Source organism: Urocitellus parryii, chromosome 4 (genome assembly GCF_045843805.1).
Source record: "Urocitellus parryii isolate mUroPar1 chromosome 4, mUroPar1.hap1, whole genome shotgun sequence".
Lineage (NCBI taxonomy): Eukaryota > Metazoa > Chordata > Mammalia > Rodentia > Sciuridae > Urocitellus > Urocitellus parryii.
The window spans coordinates 156,553,650-156,581,516 of record NC_135534.1 but is presented as its reverse complement, the minus strand read 5'-3'; positions in this window follow the sequence as shown (position 1 = coordinate 156,581,516).

The following is a 27,867-nucleotide window of genomic DNA, read 5'->3' as shown; positions in this document are numbered from 1 at the left end:
TTAAATGTGACAAAAATGCCAAAATAATAGTAACTTTGTCAACATTATAGTTCACCTTTTCTGACATAAAAATGATGCAAAGTTCAGAAGACTGGTATGGTGGTGGCATAGGGTCATTGGGGATGCTGGCATTTTTTTTAGCTCTGCTATTTCTAATGCATAGTCCTTCTCCATGTGATCCAAGGTGGTGACTGAGAATAAGGCCCAATGTCCTTGCTCTAGGCTAGAAGTAGCCAGAGAGGACAAGGAAAGGAGGGGCAAAGGCAGCTCCTGTGTAACATTTCTGTAATTTTAAGCCCTGAACTTTGTCTTGTGGTCATAACTATCTACAAATTAGGTCTGTAAATCTAGCTTTCATTCTGGATGGCCATGTGGTCAGAAAATGTGTGGGGTTTTATTACTATGAACAAAGGAAAGAATGGATATCATGTAGACCCCCAGCATTCTCAGACCACACCCCTCTCATGATACTTACTAACTAGAGACTGGAATATTACAATCATTAAGCACTGCAACTTTCTTCTCTACAAGTTTCAAATGCTAACTTAATTATTTAAAGTATTTTTCCTTCCATTCCCTAGCTCAAATACTTGAGATAGCTTCCAATTAATAAGTGGAAAAATTCCAAACCCATTATCCTGGCATTTCAGGAAGTTGTGTTGCATGCTAGAGGGAATTGGGCTGAGAAATCCCTGAATACAAGAGTTACTACTTCTGATCTCTGTGTTGGATGAATGCCTCCTGCCAGTAAGGCCTGCCTGGTCTTATTCATGTAGCTACAACCAAAGGAGAGATAGCTGGACCAGAGTGTCCCAGATGGCCTCACTCATATCTGGCAGTATCTGGTGGCAGTTGGCTGTGGTGGCTTGGTTCTCTTCCTGTCCTCCAGGAGGGTAGCCCAGCTGCCTATTCTATTGTGTTATCAGGGAAGTGTTTCAAGTTGTAAAAACTGAGCTCATAGGGACTTGGTGGTCTCCTAGCTTTGGAAGTCACACCACTTCTGCTACAATTTGGTCAGAAGGCCAGGAGACCAGGAGGCCAGGAGGCCAGTCCTGAATCAAAGGTTAGAGAAGTAGCCTATACTTCATTTTTGGAGGAGAGACATATTGAAAAGGGAAATGCTTCTGCATTGGTTTAATGACCCCCTCAAAACTGAAGTTGAGGGTTGCATGGTGATGCATGCCTGTCATCCATGCTCCTTAGGAAGCTGAAGTAGGAGCACGGAGAGTTCAAGACCATCCTGGGCATCATAGAGAGACCCCGCCCCGTCTCAAAATCAGTAAACAAGAAATGTCAAAACACACAAAAAAACTCAGGTTGGGCTGGGGATGTGGCTCAGGCGGTAGCGCGCTCGCCTGGCATGCGTGCGGCCCGGGTTCGATCCTCACCACCACATACAAACAAAGATGTTGTGTCCGCCAATAAGTAAAAAGAAATAAATATTAAAAAAAAAAAAAAACAACTCAGGTTGAAATTTAATCCCCATTGTGAAATGGGAACAGGAGGGACATTTATTTAAAAAGCTCTGCCCTTGTTAGTGGGTTAATCCATTCATTTGATGAGTTATCCCCAGAGTGGGTCTGTTACAAAAGTCAGTTTGATTCAGTCTCTTGTATGTGTCCTTATCATGTGATATCCTGTCCCACAGGGGGACTCTTTAGAGGGTCTCTGCCAGCAAGAAAGACCTTATCAGATGTGGTCCCTGACCTTGGATCTCCCAGCCTCCAGAACCAAACGATGAATAATCCTTTGCTCTTCAAAAGTTATCCAGTCTGTGGTATTCACTTGTAGCAACAGAAAATAGACTTAAGACAACTCTCCAGGACAGGAGGAATTTCTACCCATTTTTGCAATTCACTGTAGTAGTTTGTGGTCTTGAACAAACCACTTTATATTGCTAAAATTTTCATTTTTCTTTTCTGGCTAGTAACTGTGCTGTGGTATTTTGAAAAATAAATATTATCAGGCATGTTAAGTGTCTATACCAAATAGATTTGGCCAATATTCATTCTATCTCCCTTTAAGGTTCTCCTAGATCCTGCCACAGATCCCAATGCATGTGTGTTGATACTGCACTCCTGGTAATCTTTTTATGGCCTTTTGAACCCACCACTGCGGTTCCAACTGTGTTTCTGTCATTTACTTTACCTAAAATAGTTTTCCTTCACTTAGTCTGAAAAAAAACCTTATCCATATTTTAGGGTAGCAAGTTCCACATCCATAATTAACACTGGGTCCTCTGATCATCCCAATTTCTCAGTTGTCTAAATTGTAGCAGTGCTTGTGATTTACACCACTATTTAGCTTCTTGATTATGTAAAGGTTTGTGTGATTTTTGCATTGGCCTGTGGAGGTACTTAATAATCTTTGCCTATCTCACAGCCTATGACTTATTATACTATCTCCCAAAGGATAGAGAAAGTAGGGCAGAATGGTGAAATACAGACTTGAAAGTTTAATCCCAACCCTAGTTTTAGTCTTTAATGTTTAATAGCTGTGTAAACATTATCCAGTCACTTAACTTTTCTGAACCTTAGTTTCAGAATCATTAAAATGATAAAATTCTGAACCTGCTTAGTGAAGTTGTTCTAAGGATCAGATAAAAGTATAGATAAGGTACTTTTAAGTATTATAAAGCATCACCTAAATGTTTGGTCTTTTGTGATATGTTTAATGAATAATCATTGAACAAATGCTAAATACATATGCAATATAAGAAAAGAGATCTACCGAATTTATTTGTGCAATAACATGGATATTCTTTTAATTAATCCTAAAAATGGAAACTAGAATAGCATGGTTTTGGCAACAACATCTTTTGGGGTTCAAGCTGAATGACTCCACCATATCCAATTGAAATTTAGTTTTCCATATAGTTAGCAAGACAGAAGACCTGAGAGATCCACACTTATTCTAAAATTTGTTTTTGTTACAAAGTTTCTTTTAGAGAAAGTATTTTGTCTGAGCCTATATTTTCAATTGTTTCACAAGTTGGATGTTAAGTGTGGTTACAATTGTGCAGAGCTCTCTTACATACATCCCTAGAGGTCTTTCCTTCCAGCTCTGATGCATTAAATTGACTGCATCAAACCTAGGCTAAACTTGCAAAAATGTAACTTGTCTAGGCACCCTACAAAACTGTACCTGCATACCTCAGTGGCTATTTTTATTAGATTTAAGTATTGCCGGGGATAGAGAGCTATGAATTTGCAGTGTCACTCTTACCTGAAGGAAGGTTTTGTTTTGTCTTCTTTTCTTTTCTTTTTTGGCGTTTTGTTCTAAACACGGGTGGTTTAGAGCTGGTTGATGTCATTTTGATGACAATTCTTTCTTCCACTCCTGCTTTCTTAAAAATGATGTCTGGAAAGAAAACCAGGACCTCTCTTGGACCTCTTGCTTCCAAAAGAGGGTCTGTTTTTTCCCTTTCCACACATCCTTTTTATTATAATTTTCAGAGTTCAGAGAATGTAGGCCTCAAACTGAACAGAAATCTCAAAAAACCACTGGCCAATGAACATAATGATATCACTTCTTGTGTTTCTTTTGTGATACTGATTATAATAATCTTGACATTATATATTTTATTGTTGATTCAAATTCTTGTCCTGGACTGTAGCATATCTCTTTCTCTAAATAATGGATTTTTAATGTCTTTCTTGTTTTAGAAACAAAACATATCCATTGTATGGCATTTAGAATGTATAAGTAAGCACACAAGAAAAAACTATATGAAACCCCATGTAGGTCCTCCATTCAGGGAAAGCCCACATTAGAACTTTGGCCACATATTGTTCAGGGCCAAGCAGGTTGCTTTCTTCTTCCTCTCTGACAGGGAGACCTTCTGTTGACCAGGGTCCTTTCTCTAACCCATCAGAGATGCTTTATGATCTGTGAGGCCATGGCTCTTGGAAGAGGGGATTGACAAGAATTGGGATGAGTAAGAATAAGAAGATACTAAATTCTGTGAATATCAGAAACCATGTTATATCCACTGATATCATACTGAGGGATTTGATGAGTATGAAATGGAGATATGTATGTGTGGGCTTAACAGCATGATTCTTAGCAATGTGTCTGGAGCATGGTAAGAGCTGAATAAAGGTTAATTGCTATCATTCAATTGCACTAGTATTATTATCATTATTGTCCTTGTCTTTGTTATCCTTCTCCTTATCATTAAATTTGTCCTGTAAGTCATGCCTGGCTCTAGATCTGGGGACATATAATGGATCCCCGTTCTCTCAGACGTCTTTATTTGAGAAAAGGGACAGATCTGTACACATTTATTGTCCTTTTGGGTCCCCATCAATTTATAGCAGAGAATATCTGGCCTCTATTTTGTAAATGAGAAAATTCCTGTGGAAGAGGATAGTTAAGTTGCCAAAGTCACACAGCTACTGACAGAAACACCCCAAGTCAAAGCAGGTTTTTGTTTTGTTTTGTTTCCACAGAAGGCCAGTTCTCCAGAAAGCAAGGCTCAGATCTTGTGGGGTGGTGGTGGTGGAGGGGTACTATCTCAAGATTTCCTAGTGTGGCTTGCCCATAGATGTTGTTAAGAAAATGTGTGTGAAATAGTTCTGAAGAAAGAATAGGGGAAGAAATATCTTAAAAGATATCAGTTGATGAAGAGTCTGGGGAATTGAGAAAACCAATACCACGGGTGGGGAAGTCTGAAGCAATTACATCTGTGAGTGTTAAAAAGGGGTTGTGTGCTTTCTTTTTCTGCAGAAGGAGTCAATTGTTTACATTATGGGAGATTGTTCCGTCTGTACCAAAGAGCTTGTTAAGGGTGACAGACAGGTTTGTTGCATGAATGTGCACTCCAAATTAGATGAATGGTGAAATTATGAAGCAATCAAACAGCAAAGCTTTTAGCGGACTACAGTCCATTGCCCTTTTTTGCTACTCCTAGGCCTGTTAGCATAAAAGAGGCTATAAAGATAAAGTGCACAATATTATTCAAGTCTCGGAGTTCAACAAACATGGGCAGCCAGCATTTTATGGCAAGTGTAGTCAGGATCCCTTAAAGCCATCGCCTGCCCTCACCCCATGCTGAGCTAGGCCCACTTCTGTTTCTTTTCACCAGGACAAACTTAGGCAAACTCTTATCAGTCAGAAAAAGGAGCTGGAAAGACCTGGGCCCTTCTGAATGTCCCTTCTTCTTTCTCCCCTTCTTCCTAACCCTTCAGTGGAGGGAAACAGGTGGCAGGATAACTTCACCCTGGCATGGAGAAATGATTGGCAGGAAAAGGTTCCCCAAAGCAGTCAGATTGGCCAGGCTTGCTATCCTAAGAGAAGCGAGAGCATCTAATAAAAGAGGTAGGGTAGTTCATGTCCAATGTTAATGGATACTACAGGAAGAAGAAGATTTTCTTTACTGTGGTGGGGGAGAAAATGTTGCCGCATTATCCTCAGAGCCCCTGGGGGTTTCCCCATTAAGGGAAAGAGCTGAGACTGTTGGTCCAAAACTCTCATTTTAGAGATGAGATACTCAAGGTCCAGAGATGGTGAGAGACTTGCCTGAGGCTGCACAGCTATGTTAAGTTCAGTTTTGTGTTGTTCTCAGCACACGCATTTTGAATTTTGAATGGTTGGGAGGATAAATGATGTGCACCCAGACATACCCAATCTTCCATGGCATGTAACTCAGGATCCCAATATATAAATTACAAAGCTGCAAAGGTGGTTGAAAGAGTGAGTTGGCTTGTATAGGGATAGGGGACAAGCAAGTCTTAGAATCTGCCCCTCCCACCCTGCTGCTCCCAGTCTCTAGACATGATTCCTAAAAGCTCTAGGAATCTGGAGAAAATGTCAGCACTAAAATATTTGATGTCTAATTCTTTTTCTTTCACTACCACCAATCTTCTAAAAGTTATTTTCTCGAAGTTCTTTCATCTTACCTTATTCAAACACTCTTGTTATGAATGCCGCTGTGCAAGGCTTGTGTCACATGTAAGGACAGCCTTTGCTGACCAGAGCTTGTCCAGACCCCACAGGCACAGACACTGAGTTGGAACCTGATGCAGAATCTGCTGGGGAGCCCATGCTTGTCTCTTGACCCTTACACTCTACTTCCTGAACAAAGGGGTGGGCTGCAGTGTTCCAAGTGGCCTGCTCTGTGTCCTTGGACATTTTTCCTCCCAAGGGGAAATTAGGATGCTAGTTAGTGGAGGTGGGGTCTGAGGCTCTTCCTTTCGAATATTCTGTAGTTCTGTGTAGTTTCTGATTCAAGTTAACAATTCACTTCAAAGGAAGGCAGGTTTTTCTCTCCAAACTATGCATCAATGGCTTAGATGGCCATAAATTTTTCTATTTATTTATTTATTTGGGTATGATTCTTCATTTTACAGATTACTTATAATCCAAAACCATGTGGAGGATCTTTTGTTCTTTCATCATCTGTTGGTATCCCACTGTCTCCCCACCCCCATCCACCTTTTAAATCTGGTCTGTGACTGATTGGGGTCTGTTTTATAGGGCTTATTAGAAATAGCAGTCAAATACCTCTCCATGGCGCCAAGTCCTGGTTGCATGGGAGGCCTGCCAATTTGCAGTAGCACATGGCATGTTTAGCAATCAATACCCTCCCACTGCCCCATCTGAACAGCAAGGGTGGGTGGTTTCTGACACCAGACTATCCCAGGACAAAGTGAAAATTTAGGCCATCATATAGATGTTGGGTCCATATCACAGCTAACTTCAGGAGAGTTAGCAACATCTGTTAGTTTATGAAGTCTCCTCGCCCCATCCCATGGCTTCTGTTTCATAAATTTGCTTGTCAAATGTGCTTTGGAATTTGATAAGCCCCATGGAAGAGTGGGAGACACTCTCTGAGATACTAGAGTTTTAGGCCCGGTTCCCTCCCCACCCCACTCTGGACACAGGATAGGCACGCTGATCACAGTTGAACTTAGCTGTTTGTTCTCATGAAACAGTGATTCATATAAAACTGGGTGATTTCTCCTGCAAGGAAAAAAAAAAAAAAAACCAAACCAAACCCAGCTGCTATTTTTAGGGAAATTTCTTAAATGAAAGGGCTATGAAAGTAAACCTACCCAGCCAGGAATACTATACATGAGCTTTCCAAATCTGTCCACTAAAGTAGGAATTTGAAAGCCCCACCACAAATTGCTTTTCACTTCAACCAGGATGCTTATTATGATCCCCTGGCTCCACTCTGCTCTCCTATTACTTACACATGAATTTAGTTTCCCTGTATTTTAATTACATGTGTAGAGCAAGTTTTATGTTCTCTTCTCTGACTACTCATAAACTTCACAGAGATCACCAAAAACCATATTGTTCTTAAAATAGCCTTTGCCTCCTATCCTTGTAGCGATACCAAATGACATTCTCTTGACCCAGCCCTGGCTTGTATTAAGTACATTTGGATGCTGGCGGGCATGCTCTTCCAAACCTCAACTTAGTTTGAGTTAAGCCTGTCCTCGGTCATGGAGCTCCATGTCTAAAACACACCATTAGAGACACATGATCAGCAACAGGCCAAAGCTGGATTTCAGTGGTATCCTTTGAACTCACCGCTTTTCCAGTATTTGAGTCAAAACCATGGGTGCTGGGGTGGCACTAGTTCTTCTTGTTAGCAAGTTTGAAAAAAAAAAAAAAAGTGCAAGGATTTTTACATACTCCCAATTCCAGGTACAATTCTCCCTCTGTTCTCTGCCATGATTTTGTGGTCTGAGAACCACAGGATATACCTCTTGCAATTATGTGAGGATTGTGATTTCAGCTGACTTGAAAGGCCTGTCACAATATTAAATACTACACAAAAAATTCATACTGAGAAACCACGTAAAGAGGATGCTCTGGTTTTACTGTGAGGTTGTACTATTACAATTACCCTTGTCCCCCTTTTTGCTTAAGAGTATTTGACTGCAACAGGAAGCAATATAAATCATTCATTGGCCACATAATAACTGCTTGAGTCTTCCTTCTGCTCTCTTAAAAATACAGAGAAAGAATATCATCCCTCTTGCAGACTGTTGTTAAATCAGACACTAACCATAATATTTCAGATGACACGGCCATAAAATACGAGTCCTGAATGCTTTCCTTCCTGAAATTTCACTAATTGTAACATAATTCACCAACACAATGTTTTTTTAAAAAATTCACATAAACAGACCAGCTCAAAAGGCTGTTTGAATAAAGGAGTAATATCACATCCTTGTATTTTTTTAGAAAGCAAGTATTATTGACCCAGCTGAGTATCATGGGTGGGTAAGGGGCTGGCATTCTGGATTCCAGGGTTCTGATGTGTTGCTCTAATTCTCTGTGGCTCTCTGGGGGATGATCATAATAGTTTATACTTCAGTCAACCTGGGAGTCCTGATGAAGTAATTTTAAACTGGTGGTGAATCTTGGAATTTGTCCTTATGTCAGTATATAATGAAATAGAGAAAACCCCAATGGTTCTTTTCTTTCTTGGAGTTCTTAAGGCCAGATTACCAGTATGAATGGTTTGCAACCTCCTCTCCTTCATCCTTCATCCCCAAGTCCACAACTTTGACAACTTGTTTGATTTTTGTATATGAGTTTGAAGTTTTCAAATTCCTGGGTCTTCTATGATAATTCTTACTGATGAAATGTCTTTGGGAAGAAAGAATTCAGAATGAAAACAGATGTTATAAAATTCATGTGTTTGACAATAATTTTTCTTTAAAATAACAATAAAATCCATAGCTCAAAGTCAGGGAGACTCCTATCAGCGGTTCTGATGGAAAACACTTGTGCATTTCTCTGACGGAGCATCATGGCAGGAGAACTGTTGACGACACCCTAGGAGGAGTTGAGTTACGGTCCTTAGTGAAGTCCCAGGTTATCCAATTTTCTTTTCCTCTAACATTTGTTGAAATGTCTCAGTTAAATGAGCATGAAGTCTTTCAGGTATGCACGGGCGGTATGAGAGATGCCCACTGTGCAGAGTAGCAGGCTAGAGACCATATGTGTGGCAAAGTATGGGCTCCTGCAGTGCCCTTGGCTGGAATTTTGGGTCAGGGCCTAGAGTTGTTCCAGAGCCACTTCCTCTTGTGGTCGCTTGGTTTCTACTGTTGGTTTCTAATTGTATCAGCCATGTTCCCACAAGAACACAGCTGTAAAGCAGCACTTGGAAGAGAGGAAATAAGCCTGTCAAGTCCCACCCCTTCCTGTCAGATGAACTGAATGACTACCTCATATGTTAATCATAGAGTTTTAACTTGGAAAGGAATGTATAGGCCCTATATGTAATTTCCTCTGAATCTCCTCTTTACTGCCCATCAACCCAAATACCTAAATTTTATATGTGAGAAAACAATTTGAAGAATCAAAATTATCTGCCCAAATTAAATTGAGTATATATTTTCTTTTATCTTTTTAAATATTTTGTCAGAAATAAGGGAGAGGGTCAGGCTCAGTTCATAGAAAAAGACTTCGAGCTATAAAATACAGTTCATGTAACTTTTTAGGGCCTTTCTTTCTGTATCTGTACAAGGGACACCAAAATCTATGTGAAATCTCTAGCTCTAATAAGAGTCTGTGTTCTTTGGTGGGGACTTGAGAAAATCCTCACTGGATTTTGGAAGAAGAGGGTGGGGGGAAGGAAAAAGACAAAAGAGAAGAAATAGTTAGTAAGCAAGAAGAGGAATGGTGAATTGAAAGAAGAAATCCTAATGGACCAGAATGAAGAAAAACTGAGATGATTCCTGACTCCAGTTCTGTATAAAGACCAGATACTTGGGAGAAGTGGACTTGCTTCTTTTCCTCAGAAATAGGAGGGGATTTCTAGAGATATGTAGGGAAACAACTCAGGACATGGAAAAAATGAAACTGAATTATAAATTTGACCAATGGAGACTCAGAAAATATTTTTTAGATGCTAAGTTGAAGTATAATTAGCACTCTGCTAAGGCAAATTTTTCTTTTGATAGTTTTACAAATTTCTATTAAGAAAAATATGAACGTCTTGGTTCAATCCCCAGCACCACACACACACACACACACACACACACACACACACACAAATACTGAATATATAAGACATAATGACTAGAGGGGCATAGTTTGGAGTTACAATTTAAAAGGTGATGAAGTATTTGAGTAACAGGAATAGATTGTTAATGTTACTAATAAAATGAGTTATATATGCAATATTTTTCAACTGACCAGCCTAAGCAAATTGCTAAGGCACTTTTTAGGAAGCTATTTATAAATGGGCACTGGAGTAGCATTTTTTTAAAAGTATTTTTTAGCTGATAATGAATCTTTAATTGAATTTATTTATTTATTTGTGGTACTGAGGATCGAACTCATGGAACACATACCAGGCAAGTGCTTTACTATTGAGCCACAGTTCCAACCCCTGGAGAAGAATTTTTTTTCCAGGAAGATCATTTCTTCAGTGGCAACATATCAACCAAATCATATAAATGAACACGGTCTTGTTCTCCTAGACTGGTGCTCCATACTGCTTTGAATATGTTGAACTATGATATATAAAGCTATACAAATGTTAAGAATAATAAGCAGTTAAAAGCCAGAATCATTACTTTCTTTTTTTTAGGGATTATTGGGGATTGAACTCAGGGGCACTCAATCACTGAGCCACATCCCAGCCCTATTTTGTATTTTATTTAGAGATAGGGTCTCACTGAGTTGCTTAACACCTGTTTTTTTTTGCTGAGGCTAGATTTGAACTCACTGGATTTTATCCTCCTGTCTCAGCCTCTTGAGCCACTGAGATTATAGGCGTGTGCCACTGCACCTGGCCAGAACAGTTACCTTCTCAACCTGTGGTTAAATTAACAATATCACCACCACAGCAAAACCTTTAAAACCCTTGTTAGCATAACCAGAAGGATGGTTTTCAATTTGTGTATACTCTTTTTGTTTTAAGTAAAAAAAAAATTACTAAAAGTACAATGCATATAGATTGCAATACCTTATGCCTGAGGTTCTGTACCCCCAAACTGGCAAGTAGAGAACTGAGGAAATAATACATTGGTAGGTGCTGAAATGTGACTGATCTTCAAAGGGATTCTCTTGCATGTTAGGAGGCTGAACTTTTGCTGAGATAGCTCCTCTAGTTGCTGATAAACTCAGGAAACAGGAAGAAACACACATACTCTCTATCTGGCTTCACAGCATGACTTAGAACCATAAGCAGCTTGAGCTAGAAGGAATTCTCCCAGCCAACTCCCTCATTTTGGAGATAAGGCCTGGAGAGGTAAAGAAACTTTTCCAAAGCAATACAGTTAGTTAATGGAAGATCTGGGAGTAGAAGCCAGAACTAATGAAGCCTCAGTACTGTGTTCATTTGGATTAACATGGTGGTAGGAATCCAAGAAAGGAAGCTTGGAGAAGGAATGAGAGTGGTCTATGATTTGAGGGCCAATCTAAAACAGATGCAACTGAACTAACAAATTTATAACAAGTTTCAGTGCAGCTAAATTAGAAGGAGCTAAGTCATTAACCTTGCAAAGGGAAATTTATAAGCATTGACTAAACTTGACCTTCAGCCAATCACATCTTTCCATTTCCCAGCATCCCAAGAACATACTCACAGATGCATGCACACATGCACACCCAGCACCACTTCAGACTTCTCTCTGTGAAAATGTGAGTTAGAGACACACTGCAGGAAGTGTGGATGATAAGATTTCCTAATAACTCCTGTGTTTTTTAAAAAATAAAAAAACAGTGAAATTACCCATTGTATAAAAAACTTAAATGAGTCATAAATAAAAGGGCATGCCTATAATTTGGAACTCTGTCACAGGTTAATTGGCTCCTATAGCTTGGAAATAACAATCATCTATTTTCTTAGAAGGCAGTGTGGAGAAGTGCTTCTGGACACTCACAGAGCTTCTTCCTTCCTGAGCACAAGAAGGATTGTGCTACTTTCCTTCTCTGAAGTTAGTCCTGAATTTATGTGCCTTGCCTTGGACAATGAAGTGAAAGAGAGAGTGATATATGCCACTCTGGATCACAGAAAAGCCAGTGCATGAGTTTCCATGTTTGCCCCTTTCTGTTGCATGAAGCAGTGGTTGCTCCATTAGGTCAGAACCCAATGTCAATTTGAAATGACACAGAGCAGAGCTTCCGCCATCTTGGGAGGGACACATACAGTGTGTATGTGAAAGAGGAACAATGCTTCATTGTTTTAAGATACTCAGATTTGGGGGTTATTTGCTTCTATAGCATACTTCAGACAATCTTGACTAGTACTGCATTCTTGGTAAGTTCACACTTTCAATAATAACATCTTTTCTCTAAATGTCAAATCGTGAATAGAAGTTTGCACATCTGTTGAAAAATGGGGAGAGGCCAAGATGTTTGTTACTGTGCTGAAAAAAAAAATTGCATAATCATAATATCTTTTTCCATTTGGATAGTGCTACGATTTTTAAAAGACTTTTCTCAGAAATAGCTGTTCATCCTTATTACACATCTGTGTGGTAGATAGGTTGGGAGATATCTTCATTATGTTTTACACAGGAAAACTACTACTTGGAGTTTAAACTACATACCTATGACTGGGAAGGTAGCAAGAGAACCAAAGAGAAAAGCAACTATATTGCTCACAAGTGACAGCAAAGGACAACAGAAGCTATGACTCATGACAAGCTGGCTGAGGAAAGCTACCTAGGGCAGAAGGCATTTCATTGTGTGTGCTCCATGTCGCACCATAGCTGAGAACCCCCAAAAACATTCTACCCTGGGTTTTTATACCCTTGGGAACACTAAAGTTGCTGGCTGCAGTGTTACAAAACATCCTGCTCAAGGAAGGATGGGAATAGACTACCTATTCCAATCAGTTGCCCCAGGACAGGAATCTGTCCTGCACCTGTCTCCTGAATGCCCACTATAGTGATCAGCATATGGAAAGACTCAATAAGTTGGGCTATGATTTCACTTTTAATGTGATTCGTATTCTTGTTTCCCTATTCTGCTATATTCCCTACCTCACCACTTAAACTTCTATCCCCTCATTAAATGTGCTTGAAATTCCTCATAGAGTGAACAGATTGATATCTCACAATTAAAACTAAACTTCCCCTGATGGCCACACTGTCTGAAGTTTATATGGGTGTGTGAGTGATAGCTTGGTAGACAGTCTTTAATATGCTCCCCGACCCCATGGTTCCTGCTTTCTGGTTTTTCCCAGTGTAATCCCCTTCTCCTGAGTGTTTGCTGGGTTTGTTCATTCTAATGAACAGAATATGGCAGAAATGTAGGAATAGCATTTTAAAGATTACTTACAAACTGGCTGTTGCTTCCATGTTGGGCACTCTCTGGCTCTCTTCTCTCAGACCACCAGTTGCTATGTTAGGAAGACATTCAGGCAGTCTACAACTAGGTTTGTATAGCAAGAAACAGACCTGGCAACTGCTACAAGAGTGAGTTTGGATTCTCCAGTTGGAGTTGAACCTTGATATGACTGTAACACTGAGGATAGCTTACATGACAACTTCACGAGAGTCCCTGAGTCAAAGGCACCCAGATAAATTGTACTCAGATTGTCCATCCACAGAAACTATAAGGCTTTGCACCTTGATTTTTTGAAGCTACTAAGTTTTGGGATAAATTGTCGACTAACAATTGATAACCATCATAAAACCAAAACCCAGTTTGAGAGTAGATTTTAGTGGACAAGGACCTCAGACAGGGCCAGGCAAGTTCCAGAAGAGAAATCCATAAAGGGGTAGAGATGCACATAGTACATTTTTCCACCATTCACTTTCCTCAAAGATTTTTATCCTATTTTTTCAGTATATACATAAACAAAAGTTATAATGATTTTAAATGTGAGGACAACAAGAAATGAACTAACCTAATCCAACTCATGGACTTTACAAAATAGAAAACTAAGACCTGAAGAGGATGTCTTAATGTGTCCCATGCTACAAAACGGCTCAGTCATAGGCCTTGAAACTCAGGCCTTCCAACACAAGTCCAGTGCTCTTTGAGTTTTCTGTTGTTACTTCCTTCTTCACAGTGAAAGGAAGAAAGAATAAATTTAAGATTAACCATTGCAATTCCATAAGGATTCTTAAAAGCTTACCATGCTTCTCATTTTAATAGATGTCATTAGGTGACTTTCAAAGACTTTATCAAAGCTTTGTATAGAAAACACTGATTCATTCATTCATTCATTCATTCATTGAGCACCCATCATGTGCCAAGCACTGTGTGAGACTCTAGGGTTAATACAATAAATAAAACATTTGCTGGAGATACCAAAAGTAACAGTTCAAGGGTCTTGTCTGTTTTATCACTGGTGTTTTCTTTTGTTACCAATAAATGCAATTGTCCCCAAAGACAGAAATCATTTAAAGCCTCAATGATTTGATCTTGATCTTGATCCAAAGCTTTAAAAAAAGATAAGACACTGACACATTCTGTGAGCCTCAATATACTGGAAATGAAACAGCCTGGGTTTCTGGAGTTAAAAATCATGGAAGTAGTGTTGGTTTGATGTGCTTTAGTTCAATCGCATTGGGTAATGTGATTAATGTTGTGCCTCCCATTATTCATAGGTAAAAGATGGGGATAAAATAATGATACCACTCACCTGCGAGAGGTGCTTTGTGAACTAATAAGCAGTTTCCAGTTCTCCAATTCCCAAATTATAAGATCTCTGAGAGAAAAGAAGAGGTGGTGATCCATTTTTGATCTTTCATAGTGTAGGGCTTTGTGTACTATTGAGTAGGTAGTTAATAATTGTCTGTTGAAAAGTTATTGCTTAATAATAATGATAATCTCTGAATACCTGCCATGTGCTTATTAAGATTTTAAATAGTTCTCTTGTATTTGCTTTTGACTCCACTAAATGACTGCATAGGGTAAATACTATTTTTATTCCTATAATAAAGATGAGGAAACTGAGGTACACTAAGAAATTGACTAATTGGCAGTTACATAAGCAGAGCTGAAATTTAAACCCACATGATCTGGCTAGCTGCCAAAATTTACTGCCTTTACATAAGAATTGTGTATTGATTTGCTGCTTCTCATTAGAAAAAAGACAGGCAGAAAGAAAATAATTAGTTTCCTTTTGTTGAATTAATAGGTACCTCTTTTAAATGAATTTTTATCCACTAGCCAAACAAACAACAAAACAAACAAAAGCCAACAAACAACTCCCCAAATGAAACAAAACAACAACACTTCCAAAAGATGTCAGTTCAGTTAAGATCAAATTGTGCTATCTTCAGTTGAATCTTCACTCCAGGTGGATGAGTCCTCCACAGTGGGTCATTGGTGAAACTTAAGACCTTTCATCTGGGAAACTCTCCCGGATGCATGAAGAAGCAGGTTGCAGGCTGTTACCTGTGTTTGAAAATTATTCATGCAAACTGGTGGATTTGGGTTGAATATTTGGACTATAGCCTGTCTATATCCTGTCACAGTGAGCGTATCATGACAGGAGATGACTTAAATGGAAAGACTAGGAGAGCTCAATCTAATATGCAAATGGCAGAAAAATTGGGAAAAATCTAGAAGAGAGGAAAAAGAGAGGTGAAGAAGATACTTCCTGTGGTTTTATCATTGGTGTTTTCTTTTGTGCCTATGCTGGATATCCACTGTTTTATTTAATCTTCACCCCAGGAAGTTTATAAAGCTAATCATATCTTACAGATAAGAAAGCTGAGGCTCAAGAAAGTCAAGCAATTCTACCACAAAGCACCCTTTGCAGAGACTTGTCTTGTTTACCCAGACAGAGCCTGTGGGATTTTCACTGTACTGCTAGTATTTTTTTTTTTTTTTTTTTTTTTTTTTTTTTTTACCTCTGCTGATGGTACTCTTGACTTACTGTTCTCACCAAAAGGCACAGGAGCCACCAAAAGCCAGACTAATACTAAAAAATGGCCAGGCAATGTTACTATCACGATGGGGGAAGGAGAGAGGAACAATGGTACTGAAAGAACAAGGAAAAGATGAATATAAATTACAGACCGAGTCAGAGAAAAACCTTTAAGCTTTTGATAAACTATAGAAAGAAGAAAACCGTGCTCCTAAGGTGTGAATTTTCCAGAGCATGGGTTTCTGATTCGAATAATCCTATTGAAAAGTAGAAGAAAGCTCCAGGAAACCTCGGACACATTTTTTTCAACAGTGGTCATTTTCATTTTGTCCTTTGTCATTCCGTCTCAACTCCTTTTGCTCACGGTCACTGAGTTTGGATGGTCCTGTTTTTCCCTGAACCATGAATTAGCCTTTAACAGTTCCCCATGTTCTTTAAGAAATTGTCTTGCCAAGATTGAATTGCCCAAGATGTTCAGGTGAGTTGTCACAAAATACTGAGTCTAGATGTGGCTCATGATGATGCCATCAGTGCTCTGTTGTAGCATAAGAAAAACTGGAATAACCAAGTGAGCTTTAGATAACGCCAAATGCCTTCAATGTTGACTGCTTTTTATTCTGAGACTGTCATCTTCTGGCTTGTTTGATGGTTCAGCATTTCTTGTTTTATGAAATGACTGCAAGAGTAAATGACTCCCCTTAAATGTTTTCAAAAGAATTTAAATGGTCTGTGAAATCACCAATTTGAGAGACATGCCTAATCCATTGGAAAGAGTCTAGTGATGGAAATTGACTCAGAAACATGTCTCAGTGAGGGAGTTCTTGATATTTTTGATGGAAGAAATTCATCAGTTGTTTTAAAGATTAAATTAGCCTATGTATGTGAAGATTCAACTGTAGCATCTGCTATGTTTTTGTCATTTAAGCAATGATGCATTTGTTTTCTCTCTGGATTGCTCTTGTGGGACAGGTCTGTACATCACATTAACCTTCTTGGTTCTGACCTATTTAATGCAGTAGTATTAAATAGGTCCACTTGTTTTTTTTGTTTGTTTGTTTGGAGGGGGGACGGTACTGGAAATTGAACTCAGGGGCATTCAACCACTGTGCCACACCCCAGCCCCATTTTGTATTTTATTTAGAGATAGGGTTTCACTGAATTGGTTAGCACCTCGCTTTTGTTGAGGGTGGCTTTGAACCTGTGATCCTGCTGTCTCAGCCTCTGAAGCCACTGGGATTACAGGCGTGCACCACTGCACCTGGCTCCTAAGTTCAGTTTTGATGGACAAATCTTCCCCATACTTTTACCAACTATTCTTGTGGGTGGTGGTATCAATTTCTGAGTGAGAAAGACTAAAGGCCCAACTGGGATTCCCTAGAGCTTCTTATGATCTATTGCTATCTTCTACTCTGCCATGGGTACACGGAGATATGCAAGGACAAATGACATTGTCCAGTTTTGGCCATCAAATATTCACTGTAGTATCATACTGTAATATGTCTGGGAATCCTAAAATGAATGAACATGTAAACTGGGCAATGTCAATTTTTCTCATAAAAGGTATAGCAACTAATCCAAGGTTTATCACCTTTTATGTTATGACTAGTTAGCAGTCTTCATTCTAGGATTTGCCTCTGCTTTGAGTATTACCTTTTGTAATACTCTTTTGTGCCCTAGAGCACCATATGTATACGGACATGGGCCAAAGTATATAAACCATGTGGTACAGTGTCTTATACACAGTAGTTGCTCCATGTATATTATTGAATGACAAGATGAATGACCACTGCTCAATGTGCAGCAAATATATTCTCCCAAGTGAGAAATATACTAGAAATACTACCAGAGTAAGCCCAAGTAGATGCAAGAGAAGAGTTCATTCATTTGCTATTCATTCATAAATTCCCACCCCTATCTCTAACACCAAGAGGTAGATTTACTTCTCCCCATAGTTCTCTGGTGGGATTTTTGCCTTGTTTGTTTGCTTACTGACTTTATTTTCCCTTTCAAGAGTAACCTGATTCACATTTGAAGCCCATTTGCCTATGCCTGGGATTTTAGTGGAATAAGAAAGTACATATGCATTTCCTTTTCCTACAGCACCCTAAAAGCTGATCCTTACCATTCCTAAGCCAGAGTCATTCCATCTGCTGTTTTCCTGGGTTATGGTTATGAGCATGAGTGTGAACATCAGGGAGAATCTTTTGTGGGGACATACAGGTTTTCCCTTCCTTTGCCCCAAATGTTTGTGCATGTATGTGCGCACACACACACACACACACAGAATGAGCTTCATTCAAAGATCTTGGAACATACAGGGACACACACAAGAAGACATGACTTGTCACAGAATTTGGGCACTGTCACGAGTCCAGCTGCATAGTTGCTCAGCAACCTGGGTCAGGAGGAAGGGATTTCTGTTTCTTATGCTGTCTCCTGTGCTAGGTACTTTTAAGCACAGTATCTTATTCTTTCCACTTAAAACTCTGAACTATTACTTTGGCAGTGCAGAGGAGAAAGAAGCTAAAGAAGAGTCCTTGTTGAACACAGTACAATCAGTCCTTGTTGTCATGCCTCTTTCTAGATCTTTTACATAACTCCGCAACTCTGAGACCGTAACAGGGTTTTCACTTTACAGATGGGAAAACTGAAGCTCAGACTCGGGATCCTTCAATGAAAAGTGAAGGAGAATGGATGTACTGACTTGTGCACTTTTACTGTGTATTATATTTGCTTATGTTGTTTATATTCAAGGACATTGATCCTTGAAGTGCTACTATTTATTTTTCTTAATGTCATTATATTCATTTTGTGACATTTTATATGTCATGTTTTGTTCCTCTAGACTCCATTTGCTGAACTGTTTTGCCAATAACAGTTTTTGTGGTTTGCAGTATATTTGTATCTGATTTATTAAAGTCAACTTCTTGATATAAAACAAAGTAATTTTTCCCCTTCTTCCCAGTTCTCCAATTGTGTTGTGGTGGAAATCTCCTCTTCTTATGTGCAACAGCCCCCTGGATGCCACCTCCAACAGATCACGTCAATTTTAGCCACTTCTGTCATTATGCAATCTCATCCCAACACTCGCTGCTGGTTGGTTTTGTTTTTTTAAAAATTAGTCTCAAATTTGGAACTCTACCTCTCTTCTTCCTGGGATAGATGAGGCCTCGTTATGGCCGCGTGGATGAGGTTGTAGTGAGGACAGTGGGGGACGTAGAGAACCCAGAGCTGCTCCTTGCATATCCCCTGAAAGTGATCATACAACTTACTTCTCCAGGGATAGTTCTGGTTTATGCCTATTGTCCTGGCAAGTCATCCTGAGTTTCCCTCATTACAAGCCAGTTTGTCTGGCTTGTACACCACATTATACGATCATCTGCTCTCCTCCTCTTCTCTATTCTTCCTGTGAGTTGTACAAGTGGGAGGAGGGAAAGGAAGGCTGCCTGTCCTTGGGTGAGGTTGGTTGGTCACACATCCATCGACGGCCTCTGTGTTGCAGAAATCCAAAGTTCCTTCTCCTGTGGGTTGAGTGTGTGGTTCTTCAGAACTCTCTGTATGAGCTTCCCACTCCATTCTTTCCTGACTTGGAAACTCTGATTTCAGCCTATTCTCCTTCATACCATATCTGCTCTTGCACCCATCAACTACTGCCTAACAGCTTCCTAAAGGGGGCCCTCTCCCCCTAGGAAGAAGCACTGTGCACACCTTATGTATAAAGAAGGGAAGGATTAACTGTGTTCAGCAATGCTGCACGCCCACAGAAATCCAGATCCTCTCACTTCCCAGTCTTCTTTTCATAGGGACTGGAGTGGAGAAAAGAGGGATGGCTGCTGAGGGACTGGCTCTCTCCTGATGCCTCTTGGTCAGTCTTAGGGAAGTGGCTGGTCCACAACCCTTGGAAACTAGAATATGGGGAAATTTACTGTTTCTCAGACTGGGTCTTAGCTAAACCCCAAGACAAGAAGAAAAATCTTTGGCATTGTGTTACATATGGATAAAAAATACTGATTTTCATGGCAGCATCACTCATACAAATGGCATAAGCCATTTGGTCACAGTTGTGTTAGATTTCTATTGCTATGACAGAATGCCCAAGGAAAACAACATAAAGGTGGAAAGATTTATTTTGTCTCATAGTTTGAAAGGTTGCAGTCCATGACCAGCTGGTTTCATTTTTTAAGACCTGAGACAAGACAGAATATTATGGCAGAGGGTGTGGCGGGGAATAACTGCTCAGTTCATGGCAGCCAGGAGGGAGAGGTAGGTATACCCCCAAGGATCCACTTCTTCCAACAGCTCCATCTCCTCCAGTTCCACTACCTCCCAATAGCTCATTCACTTATAAATCCATCAATGGTTTCATGCATTAATGAGGTTGAACCTTTATGATCCGGATCATTTCTCAAAAAGCTTGACCTCTGAACAATACTGCATTGGGGACCAAGCCTTGAACATGTGAGCATTTGAGGGAAAGTTTATATCTAAAACATAACAACAAGAAAGTTCAGTGTATTTGATTTTGACTCACCTATATACATTTATTTTCCTTCATTTAAGGAAATGAAGTGACTTCTTCCTTCTTCATTATCTTGTCAACTAAAAGATACTTTCTTTTCTTGATAAAGACATTTCAGCAATATTTCAACACTGACAAAAATATTGCTCAAGAAAGCAGAAAAAATATATAGTAGATCAAACAACTTCTCCATACTTTTAAATACCATAAATCAGCATGGCCAGTTTTCCTATTACTCTAAAACTAAATTAAAAATTCCTCAAAGGGTTGGAGCCATGTGTTCCTTGTCTTTGTATTTTTGGCAACTAACACAATGCCTGACACCTTGTAGTTATTAAAAAATAATTTGTTCAATGGTTATATTTCTCTGTGTACCATGCTCAGTGCTTAGCATGATGTTGTGTATATGTTAAGAGAATAAATGCTTTTATTCTTACACTCTATAGTTCCTTTGCTTCATTTTTCAGGTTGCTTTATGTCAGAAAAGGCTCATTTAGAAAACGTGCCATTTAATTTCCTCACATTTCTCAAAACTGCTTTCTTTGCAATAGTGCCAGGACAAGTTATCACGGGAAGAGTCTTGAATAGGACTCAGAAAATGATCTGTGCACCTCAGTCCCTTTTAGAGATTCCCTAGGATTTCAATGTTTCTGCAAAGGCAGTCACCAGAACTTTTCTGCGCATGCTCTTTCCTTTGTTCGATTCCCTTCCCTGCTCAGCTTTGCAGCACTGGCAGGTAGGGGAAGGCCTGGTCAGGAGTCACAGCAGGGCCTCAGCTCGGCTCATAAACGTGGAAATAACAAAATGTGTTCCCTGAAGCTTTGCAGCATTGTCAGGAAATGGCCTGCTTGCATGCTGCACTTCCACAGATCTGGAAATTCTGCCTGAGTTTGGGTTGACTCCAGAAAAAAAGTTTAAAAGTGTTCAGGGAAGAGAGGCATTAAAGCGGGCCATTAGTTGGAGACCCGGTGCTCCTGCTGAGTCTGAGTCCTGGCTGGCCACTTGGCAGTGAGCATTACTGGAACGTTGCTGGAGCAGTGTGTTGTGTACCATGACGGTGAAAGTTCCCTGTTCTAAGGATCAGGAAAGTTTCCTTCCCGAATCTCAGAAATCTGAGCTGCATCCTTGGGAAGGATTAGGTAGGGGTCATTATCTTTACCTGCAGAGTAATCTAAACTCAGAGCTCCTCAAAGATGAGTGCTGTATTTTAACCAGATTATTACCAAGTCTTGCCTAGTCCCTGCATAAAGTCCGGAATAAGTGAATGAGTAAAAGTGACTTCTGTTTATATGTTCCTAAAGTCAGGACCTGAGCTCAACATAAAGTCCTTTTAGATGCCTTCAGTTATACACATGATATCAGGGGACGTGAATGATGGGACAACCCAGTGCCAGTTGTCCTTAGTCTTGTGGCTGAGACAACATTTTCCTCATGATTCTAAACTAAGGAATAAATTTCCTGCTTTATGAAAAGGTCTAAAATGAGTTTTTAATAATCATAAAAGGGAATTTAACCATAAAATTGAGCTGTCATACTAGGCAGATGGAGATTGGGCTGAAGGAATGCCGAGTTCAAAGCTAGTTTCTCCTGGGTGTTTTTCTCTCTTCACCCCTGGACTATCAAAGCTGTGAGATCCACAGCACAGGGGTATGAGGGCAGCAACTGGGGGCCAGGGGGCCTCTGGTTCTTGCTGTAATTTAGATCTTAAAAAGACAAGGTAAAAAATGGACTGGTCATTGGAAAAAGCGCAGAGGAGTGTGAGTGGTTGGTGATATTTGTGTCATGGTGTCTTAGGAACCTCCCTAGGAGCCTGGGAGGAAATTTAATCATTAATCAAGTCAAAAGACAAGTAACTAGGGCTTTAGATTTGCTTTCAATATATTTTATTTTCTTTCCCATGATGCGATGGGGTGGGGGTGGGGCTCTTATTCCCAGAGTTCTAAACAGCTTCCTTAATTAGGGTCTCTTGACCTGTAGTTCTTGTGTTCCTATCTAGCCTGTTTCTGCCGCTAGCATACTTTGTGACCTTAGGCAAATTACTTAACCTCTCTAAACTTCAGCTTCCTTAACTGCAGAGTGAGGATAATAACAGTACTTAAGTCACAGGTTTGCATGAGGTCTCTATGAATTAATACTTGTAAAACTCTTAAAATAGTGCATTTGTGTTATGATTATCATTTTGCTTAAGCACCACCAATCATACAATTTAACACAGAGACCAAAATAGATATTTTTAAAAAACTGATCAAATCCTGACTGAAGGCTGAAAAATGAAATAGTTGAAGTCTAAGGTTTTCTTACAAATCATAGGCTTCTATGAAAATTATGATTTCAATCTTCGTTACTTGCAAAACTGCTTTTGAATTGTTCTCTGCTCTAATTCCCCAGGTTCTTTTTAGAGCACAGTGTATTAGTTCTCCATATGCATTTTAACGGAATTTGAGCATGTTGGTTAATGTTTTTGAAATCTCAAAATGAAAGGCTATAAATGTCTTTTCAAGTGCACACCTCCGTATGCCTCTTCTGTTTTCAGCTCCAGTTATGAAATTGAAGCTGGGATTAAACTGTAAAATGTCAGCGAATGGTTTAGAGTTTTCTGGAGCAAATTCTTGCAATGTAAGCACTTCGTTACTTGTCTCCAAATTATAGAAAAGGGGGAGGTAGTTGAGGGAGGAACTGGCTCTGATCACCTAGGCAAAGCAATTTTCCATGAACACTGCTCTCCCAAGGCACAACAGGAACTTATTGAAAACCTAGCAAGTTGGAGAAAAACAATAACTAGCTCAACAAACAGTGTCAAGGAAAGAATGAAGAGGGCCCCAAATTACCTTAAGAGTACTGAACTCAGCCTTCTGGAAGGTAAGGTAAAGTTTCTGTAAAGTCATGCCTGGGAGAGTCTGCGACTCTCAGTGAGGAAGTTCATGCACACGTGTGGGAGTGCACACATACACATGTGCACACACACATCTGGCACTTAAATTGCAGATAACCTAACCCGACACTGACCTTGGCATTGCTACAGAAGTAATATTTTTACCAGGATGAACTGTGTTCAACAATTTCTCCAATGCATTAGTCATGCCTCAACTTTAGACGTGCTGGTTTTCCTCCTTTTAACTCATTTTAATGCACACAGCTTTCTGATTTGATCAAGAAAAGGAGAATATTATTACTTTTGAATGCCAGAGTTACTCATGCACTCATATAATATAAAATCAATCAAATATCATCTGTATCAAGGGGCTATATTTAGCAAATAGGTGGACCTATTCTTCATGGGTTACATTGAATCACCAGAATTGGGAAATCTCAAAATTATCTATAGAAACAGAAAATAATGGTGAAGTATCTGTATTGCTTTGGATAGGTGTAAATTATTTTTCTGCCAAAAAATTGAAATTTATTTTTGAATAAAAATAGGGATTAAAGTACATGTGACATTGCTATTTCATCCTTACTTTCATTAGAATTCATTTGTAAGTTACTTTCTATTTGCCTATGGCACTGCACTTAGTGACTGGCAACAATACTAATAAGGGCAGTAGTTCTGAAGCTGTGTGGGTGTATCAACATCCCCTGGGAACTTGTTGGAAATCCAGAATCTCACACCTCATCTCAGATCTGTGAATCAGAAACTCTACAGAGGGGATGTAGCCATCTTCATTTTAATAAACTCTCCAGGTGATGCTAATGTGTGCCTGTTTGAGAACTACTGAATTAGTGATGGGTAATACCAACTCTATTCTCTTAGGGTAAGGTGATCTGTTATAACAAAGAGATTTAGCAAAGATACTACCTTATTTAAGTCTTGCCCCAGTTAATGAGGAGAGATCATCCATTTGCTAGCTGAGAATACGGAGACCAGAGGAGATTAAGTATTCACACAACTAGGACTCTTTTCCAAACCATTCTGTCTTTGAAGACTACTTTTCCTTTCAGTGGATCAACAACTGTAATTTCTCTATACAGACAAATTTATTTTAAGTGGTTTACAAGAAATTTTAGTTCTGGAGGTAACCAGGATCTTCAATCTAGAGAACCTGTTCCCTTCATTAATTTGTCATAGGAACTCAGTCAAAAACTTAGAATTTTGCTTTTCTCAATTGAGTAGGAGAAGAATCAAGTGGTTCATCGTAGATCTGGAAAGAATAAAGGGAGATGGTTCCCAGGGAGTGTGGAGCTCCAAATAGTCCTGTGTCATTCAGCTGTGTTGGACTAATTATGTAACAACATTATGTAAAAACAAAATGTCTTCAATGAGGCCAACTTGGAATCTACAAGGGAAATTGTAAAATATTGAAACCCTTAATGAAGTAAAAATAATGCCATTGTGATGTAAACCATGCCCTTCCATACAATATATTTTGCCAAGGAGCAATAGAACTCTCTGGAAAGCATACATCATTGAACAATTCTTACAATGGTAAAATAAGGAACTGGGGGTTATAAATTTCAGATGTACAAGGACAAAGTTATTACTATTTTGGTCCAGGAATTTCAATAGTAAAGGTGTTTTATAACAAGTATGTAGCTATGAAACCTTAACATTACTGACTGAACCGCGGCATTCCTTATGTGGATTTTTCCTAAAAAATAATATTCTTCATTTTCAAACATAACCAGCTGTATCATTAATACAGACGTAGTCTTATGTATTTGAAATCAACTTCTTAACCTTTTGTTACTTATCTATTTTTTAATTAATGTCTTAACCTTTTGCTACTTAAAAAAAAAACATGAAACACTTCAAACTAGACACTAAGCTATACGTGCAAATTTTTTTTTATTTTATCTCAATATTGATTCTCCAAAGAGACTCATTTTAGACAATACAGCTACTTTTTAAATCAATTGGATTAAAGTTAATTAGAATAGATGAAAACTTGTCTAAATATATTCATAACCAGAATCTGTGTTGTATGATGCCTCATGCCACACATCTGTTTTCAATCTTATGGTCATATAAAGGGGTACCATTTTTAGTTTTTAGAAGCATAGAAAATAAAAATGGAGGTTCAGATATTTTGAGGCTCTCTGATGGAAGCAGTTTGATTTTGGAGCATTCAAGGAGAAGGTCCTTCCAGAAGCACAGAGAAGGGAAACATTAGGCAAACCCAGATGCCTGCTAGGAAGATAAGTAGGCTATGTGGGCCGATTGAAAGATAATGGGTGAGCTGGAGACTGTGGCAAAGCTGAAAGAACTCACATCTCATCCAAAGGATCTTTGCATCTTAGTCCCAGTTGGTATGTTCTGTGAAATTCCAACTTAGTGTTGCCAGAGTCTTCTTTTGAGAGGAACTACAAATTTGAATAACTATGTAACGTCTCCTAATTTTCAAATATTAATGCAAAGTTATCATTTTTTTAATGACAGTGTAATCTCTAACAAAACTAATAAAAGCTCATCAATGGGCTGAGTTTGGCTCATGTACTGCCAACTGGATTTGAATCCTTTGAGAAAGCAAGGTGGTATGTGTGTGTGTGTGTGTGTGTGTGTGTGTGTGTGTAGGCAAGATTGAGCAATGATGATAATAGAGTTGTATTTTCTGCGTTAATTAAATATACCTATGCATGGCTTTAAGTAACTGGAAACAAATATAACGTGGCCTTTAGTACTACCATTATTTTAGGATCAATGTGCATTTCTAAATTCCAACTCAACAGTCTCATGAAAATATCCATATTCTTGTGTAGTCATGAAAGAACAAATTAGGCCATTCTTAATTATTTTGGCTGACTAATTAAACTTACATCAGTAACTAATATCTTACCACAAATGAACTCCCAAAAGTATCACTGAAGTTTAAATATTTTAATCGGTCTCAGGTTCTGTTGTAACATAAACAACTGTAGGTATAATCACAACTTTATATTTACAATTGAATTGTCCGGTAAACATCGTTAGGGCATGACTTCACCATAAAAAGTGAAAGTGAGGACAAAAAAAATGCCCTTTTAATTTTCACTCTGCTGAGGAGACCCACATATTTTAGGCATGGCAATGTTGTGCTACTTGTGGTTGATGTGGTTCTTTTGCCCATAAAAATAAAAACCATCTCATATGGACTTTCTTCAATTGTCTCATAAATGTAAATCAAATGGGGGAAAAGCTATAAAACAAACACAAATACCCACTAGATGGGCTAAGAATAATGGACTGGAATTATTCCTTAAGGTACTTAAGTACAGAATTTTGCATAATAGACATACTTCTTTTTTAGTCAACAGAGGGATTCCTGAAAAGTTACTTGTAAATCAATTTTGTAAAATAAATCATATTTTAAATGCATTAGAGGACTTTGTTAGTTAAAGGAATGCTAGTATGAATCTTTTTGGAAAGCAAAATTTTAAAATCTTTTTCAAAAATGATATTTCAATTGTAATAGATGTTAGCTCCAAGTTTACTGAGCCATTGAGTGCCTTTGTCTCAATTGTGGTACTCATCTGGATTATTTCTCTAGCACACTGCACATGAAGACCTCAAAGCCTTTGTGAGTAGTGTGTTTGGAGTGTTGCTCTTAGATTTCACTGAGGTTTACATATCTGTTGTGACTCAAGTCAAATACAGAACTGCTTAATAAGTTTGTAAATCATAAGAGTTTATAAGCAGAGGAGGCATTGTGTCTAAGTCAAGATTCACTTGTAATAGGAAAAAAAAGACCTTTAGGTTCATGGCCTGTAACAAAAGAGAGATTACCAAGACAATATCATACAAATTTATTTACATAAATTCTGTGTGACATAGAAGGTTTATTAGGAAATGAAGACCCAAAGAATCAGGGAAACCTTATTTCTATGCTAAGTTTGATGAAGTAGTCACGGAGAAGTATGATTGGATTAAAAAAGTTGTGATCTGGTGGTAATAAACTAGGAGGAATTTAGTAAGGCCTTTGTGTTCAGAATCTTCTTTGTCTCCCTGTGTCTTCCAAAAAAAGATGTAGAGTAGGCACCTCTCACAGGAAGATCTTATGACCATTTCCAGGGAAGATCTGAGCATTCTTGGTAAGTTTCATGAACTACTTTAGGGGAGAAGGTCATAGAGAACTTCCTGTTTCCACAGTTTTCTCCAGTGCCACATTTGGGGTAGGGTGTCCTGAACTCCACCAGCCTCTTGAGTTCTAATAAGATGGTCTTTCTTATTTCACACTTTGCAAAAAATGAAAGGTCAGACTAAGAATCACACTCACCTCCACATCTAGGCCTCTGCCCTCTACAGGGTGTCTCAGTTCTATACCATAGTAAACTGATACAAACTTCAATCCATTGCTCAATTTCTACAAAAGCCACACTCAGGCAGAGCTTATATGGGTGCAGAAGACAGGATGGTGGGATGAAGACAAAGGGAACATTTTCGACTCAGCAATAATTCCAAATCAAACACTGGTTATCACCATGCTTAAAACAGTCTGTCACCTCCTCCACTGGGGAATTTTCTATGTACTCCATGAAGTCTTTCAGCCTCAAGCCCTTTATTAGCTGTTTTTATTCTTTTTATTCTTTCTTATTAGTTCTCTTTACCCCTTCTCTTTCAGGAAAAAATAAAGTT